The 12609-nt window shown below is 44.1% G+C and overlaps 1 protein-coding gene, 3 non-coding genes and 8 pseudogenes across 4 annotated transcripts in view; 1 reads left to right on the top strand and 11 right to left on the bottom strand.

Moving 5' to 3' along the window:
- Window positions 1-12609, top strand: part of LOC140301715 (NLR family CARD domain-containing protein 3-like) — a 483071-nt gene that overhangs the window by 307963 nt on the left and 162499 nt on the right. The window lies entirely within an intron of this gene.
- LOC140292507 (5S ribosomal RNA) lies at window positions 188-306 on the bottom strand. The gene has a single exon (XR_011912557.1). It is a non-coding gene; the product is annotated as a 5S ribosomal RNA (ribosomal RNA).
- On the bottom strand, window positions 576-694 carry LOC140299423 (5S ribosomal RNA; annotated as a pseudogene).
- Window positions 964-1082, bottom strand: LOC140300093 (5S ribosomal RNA; annotated as a pseudogene).
- Window positions 1352-1470, bottom strand: LOC140305934 (5S ribosomal RNA). Its single transcript, XR_011915387.1, has one exon. It is a non-coding gene; the product is annotated as a 5S ribosomal RNA (ribosomal RNA).
- LOC140301551 (5S ribosomal RNA) lies at window positions 1740-1858 on the bottom strand (annotated as a pseudogene).
- Window positions 2128-2246, bottom strand: LOC140303233 (5S ribosomal RNA; annotated as a pseudogene).
- LOC140278156 (5S ribosomal RNA) lies at window positions 2519-2637 on the bottom strand (annotated as a pseudogene).
- LOC140310145 (5S ribosomal RNA) lies at window positions 2907-3025 on the bottom strand (annotated as a pseudogene).
- On the bottom strand, window positions 3295-3413 carry LOC140313155 (5S ribosomal RNA; annotated as a pseudogene).
- LOC140300810 (5S ribosomal RNA) lies at window positions 3683-3801 on the bottom strand (annotated as a pseudogene).
- trnaq-uug (transfer RNA glutamine (anticodon UUG)) lies at window positions 6087-6158 on the bottom strand. The gene has a single exon. It is a non-coding gene; the product is annotated as a tRNA-Gln (tRNA).

Here is a 12609-nt window from a genome sequence, read left to right as displayed (position 1 = left end):
GCTGATGCGTATTGGGCACATCTTCTTCCCTGTCGTGATTATTCTCTCAAGCGGAAACTGAGACTCTCAGATCACTTCGTGTCTGCCAACAAAGCAGCAGCAGCTGAAGATGACCAACTTCCTCATGTGTCACAGGGTGATCAGACGTTGCAACAAAAGACATGCAGGTGGGAGAGAGAAGAGAAAAAGCTTACAGCACCTGGTATTCCCAAGCAGTCTCCCATCCAAGTACTAACCAGGCCCAACCCTGCTTGGCTTCCGAGATCAGACGAGGTCGGGTATTTTCAGGGTGGTGTGTCCGTAAGCAACAATGCCTGTGACAAATGTGCATTATGTAGGTACTGGAATCATACAGTTCCTCGATGTAACCAGATAATTGCCGAGAAAGGCTAACTTGTATCGGGCACATCTTCTTCCCTGATGTGATTATTACCTGCAATTGAAACTGAGACTCTCAGATCACTTCGTGTCTGCCAACAAAGCAGCAGCAGCTGAAGATGACCAACTTCCTCATGTGTCACAGGGTGATCAGACGTTGCAACAAAAGACATGCAGGGGGTAGAGAGAAGAGAAAAAGCTTACAGCACCTGGTATTCCCAAGCAGTCTCCCATCCAAGTACTAACCAGGCCTAACCCTGCTTGGCTTCCGAGATCAGACTAGGTCGGGTATTTTCAGGGTGGTGTGGCCGTAAGCGACAATGTCTGTCACAAATTTGCATTATATAGGTACTGGAATCATACAGTTCCTCGATGTAACCAGATAATTGCCGAGAAAGGCTAACTTGTAGTGGGCACATCTTCATCCCTGATGTGATTATTACCTGCAGTTGAAACTGAGACTCTCAGATCACTTCGTGTCTGCCAACAAAGCAGCAGCAGCTGAAGATGACCAACTTCCTCATGTGTCACAGGGTGATCAGACGTTGCAACAAAAGACATGCAGGGGGTAGAGAGAAGAGAAAAAGCTGACAGCACCTGGTATTCGCAAGCAGTCTCCCATCCAAGTACTAACCAGGCCCAACCCTGCTTGGCTTCCGAGATCAGACGAGGTCGGGCATGTTCAGGGTGGTTTGGCCATAAGCGACAATGTCTGTGACAAATGTGCATTATATAGGTACTGGAATCATACAGTTCCTCTATGTAACCAGATAATTGCCGAGAAAGGCTGATGCGTATTGGGCACATCTTCTTCCCTGTCGTGATTATTCTCTCCAGCGGAAACTGAGACTCTCAGATCACTTCGTGTCTGCCAACAAAGCAGCAGCAGCTGAAGATGACCAACTTCCTCATGTGTCACAGGGTGATCAGACGTTGCAACAAAAGACATGCAGGTGGGAGAGAGAAGAGAATAAGCTTACAGCACCTGGTATTCCCATGTAGTCTCCCATCCAAGTACTAACCAGGCCCAACCCTGCTTGGCTTCCGAGATCAGACGAGGTCGGGCATGTTCAGGGTGGTGTGGCCGTAAGCAACAATATTGGTGAACAATGTGCATTATATAGGTACTGGAATCATAAGGTTCCTCTATGTAACCAGATAATTGCCAAGAAAGGCTGATATGTAGTGGGCACATCTTCTTCCCTGTCGTGATTATTCTCTCCAGTTGAAACTGAGACTCTCAGATCACTTCGTTTCTGCCAACAAAGCAGCAGCAGCCGAAGATGACCAACATCCTCATGTGTCACATGGTGATCAGACGTTGCAACAAAAAACATGCAGGTGGTAGAGAGAAGAGAAAAAGCTTACAGCAACTGGTATTCCCAAGCGGTCTTCCATCCAAGTACTAACCAGGCCCAACCCTGCTTGGCTTCCAAGATCAGACGAGGTCGGGCATATTCAGGGTGGTGTGGCCGTAAGCAACAATGCCTGTGACAAATGTGCATTATGTAGGTACTGGAATCATACAGTTCCTCGATGTAACCAGATAATTGCCGAGAAAGGCTAACTTGTAGTGGGCACATCTTCTTCCCTGTCGTGATTATTCTCTCCAGCTGAAACTGAGACTCTCAGATCACTTCGTGTCTGCCAACAAAGCAGCAGCAGCTGAAGATGACCAACTTCCTCATGTGTCACAGGGTGATCAGACGTTGCAACAAAAGACATGCAGGTGGTAGAGAGAAGAGAAAAAGCTTACAGCAACTGGTATTCCCAAGCGGTCTTCCATCCAAGTACTAACCAGGCCCAACCCTGCTTGGCTTCCAAGATCAGACGAGGTCGGGCATGTTCAGGGTGGTGTGGCCGTAAGCAACAACATTGGTGAACAATGTGCATTATATAGGTACTGGAATCATACAGTTCCTCTATGTAACCAGATAATTGCCGAGAAAGAATGATATGTAGTGGGCACATCTTCTTCCCTGTCGTGATTATTCTCTCCAGCGGAAACTGAGACTCTCAGATCACTTCGTGTCTGCCAACAAAGCAGCAGCAGCTGCTGAAGATGACCAACTTCCTCACGTGTCACAGGGTGATCAGACGTTGCAACAAAAGACATGCAGGTGGTAGAGAGAAGACTAAAAGCTTACAGCACCTGGTATTCCCAAGCTGTCGCCCATCCAAGTACTAACCAGGCCCAACCCTGCTCGGCTTCTGAGATCAGACGAGGTCGGGCATATTCAGGGTGGTGTGGCCGTAAGCAACAATGTTTGTCACAAATGTGCATTATATAGGTACTGGAATCATACAGTTCCTCGATGTAACCAGATAATTGCCGAGAAAGGCTAACTTGTAGTGGGCACATCTTCATCCCTGATGTGATTATTACCTGCAGTTGAAACTGAGACTCTCAGATCACTTCGTGTCTGCCAACAAAGCAGCAGCAGCCGAAGATGACCAACATCCTCATGTGTCACATGGTGATCAGACGTTGCAACAAAAAACATGCAGGTGGTAGAGAGAAGAGAAAAAGCTTACAGCAACTGGTATTCCCAAGCGGTCTTCCATCCAAGTACTAACCAGGCCCAACCCTGCTTGGCTTCTGAGATCAGACGAGGTCGGGCATGTTCAGGGTGGTGTGGCCGTAAGCAACAATATCTGTGACAAATGTGCATTATATAGGTACTGGAATCATACAGTTCCTCGATGTAACCAGATAATTGCCGAGAAAGGCTAACTTGTAGTGGGCACATCTTCTTCCCTGTCGTGATTATTCTCTCCAGCTGAAACTGAGACTCTCAGATCACTTCGTGTCTGCCAACAAAGCAGCAGCAGCTGAAGATGACCAACTTCCTCATGTGTCACAGGGTGATCAGACGTTGCAACAAAAGACATGCAGGGGGTAGAGAGAAGAGAAAAAGCTGACAGCACCTGGTATTCGCAAGCAGTCTCCCATCCAAGTACTAACCAGGCCCAACCCTGCTTGGCTTCCGAGATCAGACGAGGTCGGGCATGTTCAGGGTGGTGTGGCCGTAGACGACAATGTCTGTGACAAATGTGCATTATATAGGTACTGGAATCATACAGTTCCTCTATGTAACCAGATAATTGCCGAGAAAGAATGATATGTAGTGGGCACATCTTCTTCCCTGTCGTGATTATTCTCTCCAGCGGAAACTGAGACTCTCAGATCACTTCGTGTCTGCCAACAAAGCAGCAGCAGCTGAAGATGACCAACTTCCTCATGTGTCACAGGGTGATCAGACGTTGCAACAAAAGACATGCAGGTGGGAGAGAGAAGAGAAAAAGCTTACAGCACCTGGTATTCCCAAGCAGTCTCCCATCCAAGTACTAACCAGGCCCAGCCCTGCTTGGCTTCCGAGATCAGACTAGGTTGGGTATTTTCAGGGTGGTGTGGCCGTAAGCGACAATGTCTGTGACAAATTTGCATTATATAGGTACTGGAATCATACAGTTCCTCGATGTAACCAGATAATTGCCGAGAAAGGCTAACTTGTAGTGGGCACATCTTCATCCCTGATGTGATTATTACCTGCAGTTGAAACTGAGACTCTCAGATCACTTCGTGTCTGCCAACAAAGCAGCAGCAGCTGAAGATGACCAACTTCCTCATGTGTCACAGGGTGATCAGACGTTGCAACAAAAGACATGCAGGTGGGAGAGAGAAGAGAAAAAGCTTACAGCACCTGGTATTCCCAAGCGGTCTCCCATCCAAGTACTAACCAGGCGTGTTCAGGGTGGTGTGGCCGTAAGCAAAAGTCACCGTAACAAATATCTATTATATAGCTGCTTGAACCATATGTTTCTTTTAGTTTTTCACCTAATTGGCTTGAGAGGCTGATGTTGATCCTGCACATGTTCTTCTCTCTCATGTTGGTTCTCTGCAGCTGAAAGTGAGACTCTCAGATAACTTAGTGTCTGTCGACCTCTTCTGTTCCCTGTGTGTAGTTTTGTGTTCAGCGTCACACAGAGAGACTGAGGCTGCTTAGTTAGATGAAATCATCACAAATTGCTCATTTTTAAACAGTTACATTATATTTTAGAAGTCAGAACACAGTGATAGATGTTGTTTCAGCATCTATAATAAGCTGATTTGTGACTGATTCTCTCGCTTACGGCCATACCACCCTGAACACGCCCGATCTCGTCAGATCTAGGAAGCTAAGCAGGGTCGGGCCTGGTTAGTACTTGGATGGTAGAAAAAGTGCACGTGCCGCCACTTTAAACTGTCAAACAGGCAACTTTATATCTAACAGCAAACGCTGAGAGCTGCTCTGCAGAATAAATACTTTTACTGGTGGAAGTGTTAGTAAATGTTGCTGATGACACTTTGATTCTTTTACCTGAGTGAGGTTTTAGGTGCAGAGGCCCAAAAAATACTGAGGTCATGAGTCAGAACTTCTAGTCGGGTTCGGGGCTCCCCTGGAAATTTATTTAATTTCATTATTTAAATCTGGCCATTTTCAGAGTCTTAAAGGAACAAAAACAACATCATAATGACTTTTAGGTTTATTTGTTTAGTTTGTTATCAGAGAACATCAGCCTCATCCTAAATGATTTGCAAATGAGTTACAATGTAAAACTGGAGAATGAATTTCATCAAGTCATGGATTAGGAATAAAAAGGAATGAACTGTCCCGGGACAGAGGGATAATATATACAAATTAAACTTTGATTCATGTTTCCTTGCTATCTGAGTAGGACGCTGGGCTGCAATACAAATATCTCCACATCAAAATGCATTTTTTCTCACAGTCATCTACCACTTAAACTGCTCTCCACCTACATGTTTAGCTTGATGTGCTCCTCTTTCAGTGACAGGTGTGACTGACTGACTCACTAACGGTAACAACATCAAAGTCCGACTTGTGTGGTAGTTACCATAGCGACAGTGCATGTTGTCGATGACGCGCAGCACGTCTGCCCAAACTGAGCCACTGTTTTATTAAACAGCGCTACTCTTGGCTCTTCAAATATAAAATCACCACAATTTCAGCAACAAAATAAAAATTAAAAATACAGAGGACACGACCTCGGTGTCCTCTATGGTAGTTACTGCCTTGCTCCTATGATTAGATAGAGAGGACAGCTGATTTTCCTTTGCCTGCCTTTTGTGTTGAAGGACTGAGTCACACAGTTTTATCAACCACATATTTTATTTTTTGGACTTTTTTGAAAGAGTATCCATACCAAGGAGTAAAATTGTACAATCCTCTTTTTCCTAAATCAGTACAAACTTGTGCGCACCGCATGGAGTTGGCGCTCAGATCCCGGCCGGCAGAAATTGCTGCTCCTTGATTGGATGATTGGTTGGCCCATGGGTGGGCACCGGGTTAATTGTGCAGGCTTTTGAGTAGTTCTCCTTGTTGCTGATTGTTACCATGGGATTGTTTTTCCTGTTTCCTTCTCCTTTGGCTTCTGTGTCCAAATTCCAAATGGAGAGCATGGAAAAATATATGCATTGCAAATGAATATGCAAGAAGAAACCAAATAGATTCAATTAGTGACACCCAGAGGTGAGAAGGCAAATAGCACAGAAACTCTCAGCTGAATGTTCCACTTTTTCAACATTAACCAATTTAAGCCCTCTCTTTGGAATTGGTCAATCACACACTCTGGTGTGACTGGATAACTGACTAACCTCATTCACTCATCTTCTTTCCAGAACACAAACATGACAGCACACCTGAAGGTTCCACCGAGATTTGAACTCGGATCACTGGATTCAAAGTCCAGAGTGCTGACCTTTACACCATGGAACCCCTTCCACAGGCAAACTATGCTCTTAGTCATGCAAATGCATGACAACATAAAGGTTAAATTTTTCAGCGGTGCTCTTACAGCTTGTATTCTTAATATGGGCACGACAGTTAAGCAACAAATTCTGTATCTTCGCTGGTCAAAGGTTAGAATCCGCCTGTCACGCGGAGGAATGGGGTTCGATTCCTTGACAGGAAGGGTGCCATTTTCACTGAGCAGCTGGTAGTTCACCAAAGTCCGTTTCACACCTCAGCATTGGAGAATCTCTTGAAAACGTCCAAAAAATGACTTTATGACAGAGATTATCTGCTGGAAATGCATTCTCACAGAGCTCCAGAGTGGTGCCTGGGGACAGCTCATAGGACGCAGGGCGGGATCCGCTTTTGTACGATGCAGAACATTTGCTGTTTTCTTTCCAGCATGTCAAGAATAGCAGATGAGGCTCCCTCCTATCCATAATTATGAATATGTTGATGTTGCCATCAGTAACGTGCAGTCATACATCTACACACAAGAATGAAATAAACAGAGTTGGAGCAAGCAAAGACCTTCCGCGTGTGAGGCGAACGTGATAACCGCTACACTACGGAAACTGTTGCCGTGCCTACTGTTGAGAATTCCAACAGACAAATAATAGATAGATTTATCCATTATCATTTTTTAGTTGATGTTAATCATCAAAAAGTCCATTTTAATCATTCTTTTGGAAAGTAGTGTTTCTACCATGTTTGAGAGAAAATGGCCTGGGTGTGCAGGCTTTTGAGTAGTCAAACCCCAGCTGGTTGAGGCGGGTGGCCACCCTTCCTGAGTCTGGTCCTGCCAGAGGTTTCTTCCTGTTAAAAGGGAGTCGTTCCTTTCCACAGTCGCTCAGGCTCGCTCAGGACGGGAGATTGGACTGAAGACAAGTTTAGAGAGAGAGAGAGAAAGAGAAAAACAATAACAATAAAAAAAGATCTGTCAGTCTATCAGACCATTCCACAGCTGTACTTTCTTACCGCCCGTAACCAAGCGAGAGGAAGAATGCGCGCTAATTACTGCACCCGTCCCGCTCATAGACGTCACTTTTTTCTTGACGCATTTGGCGCGACCCAGATTCCAACGACACTGGAGCGGGACTGCGGAGCGGGGGTCTGACTCTGAGGTAAGTGCAACTTCTTTTTTGGACAATAGTCCCATGCAGAGAGTAAGCCATCAAGTTGGATAATGGAGCAGTGGGCTATGTTGTTGATCTCATCAAACCAAGTCGAACTTTCTGCCCTCCATGGTGCTGATTTCCTGCTATTTCTCCCCATTTATCTCATCCCTCTACCCAGTGCTGTCAGCTCCTTTTGATCCAGACCCACTGACTGATTTCCTAACTTATGACATGAGGTTACCGTGGCTTGTGTGTCACCAACTCAGCAGTTTTCGAGAGTTTCCGAGTCGGGAATTAAAACACAGGGACTGTACCGTATTTTCACGACCATAAGGCGCACATAAAAGTTTTAGATTTTCTTCAAAATGTGCAGCGCGCCTTATAGTGCAGTGCGCCCTGTCAGACAGTGTCTCACTCCTGCGCAGGAGTGTTGTTGTAAGGCGGACATAGTAGAGAACGTTGATTGTACCGGTATATAAAAGTACAGGGGTGTGTGTTTAAACTGAAGGCCATCAACTACGCGGAGGAACATGGGAATCGAGCAGCCGCGAGAGAATTTAAGATCAACGGATCGATGGTTCGCAAGTGGAGGAAGCTGGAAAACGAGCTCCGACAGGTGAAGAAGACGCAGCTGAGTTTCCGTGGAAATAAGGAGAGGTGGCCCAAGTTGGAGGAAAGACTCGAGCAGTGGATCATCGAGCAAAGAACGAGTGGGAGAAGCGTTTCGACGGTCACCATTCGACTTAAAGCGGCAACGCTAGCAGAAGAAATGAAAATCGAACATTTCCAAGGAGGTCCGTCTTGGTGCTTTCGTTTCATGAAACGGTGCCATTTTTCCATCCGGACCAGGACTACAGTAGCGCAGAAACTTCCAGCGGATTATAATGAAAAGCTGGCCAGCTTCCGCTCCTACTGCTTTAAACATATCACCGATAAACACATCCAGCCCAGCCACATCACTAATATGGATGATGGATATGGACTTTCGACATCACGGTGAGTCACACTGTGGAGAAGACTGGGACCAGCGCGGTAGCGATACGCACAACGGGGTACGAGAAGTCTTCTTTTACTGTTGTGCTAGGCTGCCATGCTAATGGACAGAAACTGCAGCCTATGGTGATTTTTAAGAGAAAGACTTTGCCTAAAGAGAAGTTTCCAGCTGGAGTTATCAGTAAGGCAAATGAAAAGGGCTGGATGGATGAGGAAATGATGAAAGAGTGGCTGCGGGAGGTGTATGTAAGAAGACCAGGTGGTTTTTTCCACGCATCGCCATCGCTGTTGATCTGTGACTCTATGCGTGCCCATCTCACAGCCGATGTGAAAACACAAGTTAAGCAAACGAACTCTGAGCTTGCTATCATTCCGGGAGGCCTGACAAAGGAACTCCAACCGCTGGACATTGGTGTGAATCGGCCGTTCAAAGTCAGACTGCGAGCGGCGTGGGAGCAATGGATGACTGATGGAGACCATAGTTTCACTAAGGGTGGAAGGCAACGCCGGGCAAGTTACGCCACAGCTTGTGAGTGGATTGTAGATGCTTGGGCTAACGTGTCTGCTAGCACTGTTGTTCGAGCTTTCGCAAAAGCCGGCATCATTTCCGAGGAGCCACACGGCTTTTACAGTGAAGACAGTGAACCTGGCATGTTTGATGGCGATTTAGCACAGCTGTTCAATGCAGAAACAGAAGATGAAGACTTCGATGGGTTTGAGTTATGACGCACACTTGCTTGTTCAACCGTGTTTTAAATAAAGCACAAACAAACTCAGTTTTGCTCCCGATCTATTTTTAAATACAAAAACTTGTATGCTTGTGTGGATTGTATATAAAACTCACGCCCTATAATTAGGTGCGCCTTATGTGTGTTAAAAACACAGTAACGGCACACCACTGAGACTGCGCCTTTTAGTACGGTGCGCCGTATGGTCGTGAAAAAACGGTATATTTCTACGGGCTCCACCCACGCTGTGGAATGGCTTCTCCACGGCCTGCGGCGTCGGTCGCTTTCCACCGGGTGCACCGGCTTTTTAATGTATGTTCTCCCCTCCTGATTTAAATAAACACTTTTTTGATGTATCTCCAACTTTAAATAACTTAATTATTCAATTCAAGATCAAGGCAAAACTTGTGCAATATAAATAATCAACATCTCTCTAAAATATTTTTTTCTAGGACAAGAACCAATCTGAAGTTGTGACTCTCCTGGCAAGTGAGTGTGATGAATGGGGACAAATCTACCCCCTGCTGAGCCACTTGGCAGCAGTTGCGCTGGTCAACCCAGTTTCCAGGGTAAACTGTGAGAGAGACTTCTCCACAATGAATCGAGTAAGGCAAAATGGCATGACCAGAGTTTCTGAGAGGTGTGCCTAATATTTAATCCATTTACAGGGAACTGGATACATAACCAGACTAGGGTACAAAATGTGTGTTCCAAAGGCACCTCCTGCTTTCATTCCTTTTGATTAATTGCAGTTATCTTCATTTTTAGGTGAAATCAGACCTCCCTAATAAACTTCAGCAACTGAGTTAGTTTTTGGTATTGTTTTATTCTGAATTAAATTTAAAATACTTCTGATATGCCTTTGTAAGTTCTTATTTATCAACGTATGTTCATATACAGCAATTTATATCCATGGTCTCAAAATGCACTTAAGTGTGATCCATCAGGCTTAAAAACGTACACACACATTAAATCCCCCGAGGGTCGGAGACTCTCCCACCACAGTCTCCTAAAATCCTGGGAAACACTTGATCAAACAACTGCAGAGTAGTGCAATCAAACAACACTGACTCAGTGGCGCAATAAGAGGCTGAAGAGGCAGGACAGTAGCATTCTGCTGCAAGGGGTCAACCTGCCTGACTCCCCAGAGTACAGCTGGACAGGCAGTGGATAAGCAGAAGTCAGCAGCTCAGAGGCAGGTGTTCAGTCAGCCACCACCTCCAGCTCCTGTACTTTTAAGCCCCTTCATTGTGCCAGTTGTGTTTGTCATCTCAACTGGAAACAAACAGATTGTGCCGTCTGGTCCCCTGCCCTCACCTCCGCCAACCCGGAGAGCGTAAGTGCACCCGCACAGTGGAAAAAAACTAATGGCGTCAGTGCCACCTGCCGCGCATAAAAGAAAATGGTCATGGGCAGTATTATGGGAATATATACTGTCCCAAAAAGAACAGAATGTCTCTGGAAGAATGGATGCAGGAGATGAGGAGAAAGAGGGAGGAAGAAAAAAAATGGTTTCAGATCATTCTTTACATGTCAATATGCATGTAAATAGTTTTAAAAGAAAAAAATGTCTTAATTTACTGTTCTAATTAGTTTCTTTTGTTAATTTATTGTATTTATTTTGTTTTGTTTTAGTTATCTTTTTATTCTATTTTATATTGTTTCTTGTTCTAAATGACTTAATAAAGAAAGAAATTAATAACTTTAAACATTTTCCATTTTTTGTTTATTTATTGTATGTATTTTATTTTGGTATTTATCATTTCTTTATTCATTCTATTTTATTATTGTACTCTTGTTGCTCTTGTTGTAATGTTTCCTAAATTTAATTATTTTCTATATTTGTTCATTTATTGCTTTTACTTTATTTATGTTATATATCTTTTTTTTTCTATTTTGAATTTAATTTATTCCTGTTTTTATTGCTTCAGGTTTAATTTCACACGTGTTTCTGAGTGTTTGTGTGTGTGTGAAATTAGTAATACATTTGTTACATTTCAGTGAGTGTCTTCAGTTTTTTTTCAACTCATTCATAGAAGACGACTACAATGTTGCAGTACTCAATTCAGAAATTTAAAAATTACATTTGATAACACTTGGTAAAAGTTTGTCTCATGTCCAATGATGGAATCGAACCGGCAACCTTTGGATCGAGAGCCTCCTGCACTATTCTACAGCAGAGAGTCAAGTTAGCTTAGATTTCTCAAATGAATACACCAGACTGTGTGCTTTTACTTGAAATGGACAGCAGAAACACAAATAACTACAAGTTCCTTCCATTTTTTTCCCCACTCATTTTCTCAAAACGTCTTCTTTTCCTTCATTTTTCTCCTTCACCCTTTTCCCTCTTCTTCCGCCTCAAATACAGACTACTGCTCCCCTGCTTCAGCTCAGTCGGCAGAGCATCAGACGTCTAATTTGAGGATCCACAAGTCCCTGTTCAGGTGTATAAATTTAATCTGCCACTTAACCTGTGCTTCCCTCTATGCCTGCACTCCATTTCTACACTGTCACCTCTGACAGAGCCTGGCTAATGGTGTTCCTTCTATGTAGCTTATTGTTAGCTTTGCTGTTAGCTGCATCGTTATATCCTCATTTGTAAGTTGCTTTGGATAAAAGCTAAATGCATAAACATAAAGTGATAAAGCCGGCTGTCGACAGTTGAACACATTTTAAAAACATACGTGAACAACTAATTCGCACAATAGTCTCATCTTTCAACTCCACTTTCCTCTGGTTCAGCTTGTATATGAACAGTTCTGCAGTTAAAAGCTAAAATCCCAAAGCAGAGTGGAGCTTCTGTGTTACCTGAGGACGGACTGATCTCCGCAGTGAATTCATCTCTTCCCAGGATGCTGTTTCCACTGGAGCTTTTCCCTGCTCCAGTCTCCCCAACAATTAATATCTGTTGTTAACAAAAAAAAACAAGTAACAAAATCAAGATTGAACCAATGTAAACTGATGTGAAAAACTGTTCCATGTAACTGTTTCTACCTTAAGCTCTCAGAATTTATATTTTTCTTTGAACAAGTTTATCAGGGGAGAGCGCGAACGCAGTCCCCCACTACCACAAATTAAGCAGTTGACACTGACGGTGCTAAAAGTCTATAAGCTAACTACACCAGAGGTTACAGAGGCTGGGATTCTACATATATGTACAGAGGAAGCAGGTTTGTTAAAAAAAAGAGTGAAATAATGTAACATTTAACATTTTAAAAACATACCATAATGCAGTGCTGTTTATGTGCACAACAGGCTAACTCCGCGGTTCTCAAAGTGTGGGGCGCGCCCTACTGGTGGGGAATAGAGACGTGACAGGTGGGGCGCGCCAAACGGGAGGAAATATTTCCCTTTTATGCCTATCTTTATAATTTTTTTTACAATAACCTTTTTGAAAGATACATTCACCAGATTAAATGTTGGCGAAGTTCAAACGAAAGGAACTCAACATTTGCCGAAAGCTTGACTGGACTCTTGTGCATAGTTACGGTTGCTAACGTAGGATTGGACAGAAGCCGTTTGTGGGAGGGAAACTTTCGCGCCGATGGGTAGCAGACGAGCGGAGGCAATAACAACATGGATAAATTTGTGACACGG

This window comes from Leuresthes tenuis, unplaced genomic scaffold (assembly GCF_036924035.1).
Source record: "Leuresthes tenuis unplaced genomic scaffold, fLeuTen1.0.hap1 SCAF_1, whole genome shotgun sequence".
Lineage (NCBI taxonomy): Eukaryota > Metazoa > Chordata > Actinopteri > Atheriniformes > Atherinopsidae > Leuresthes > Leuresthes tenuis.
Note: the sequence above shows the minus strand (reverse complement) of the source record. Positions and strands in the feature narration are given on the sequence as shown.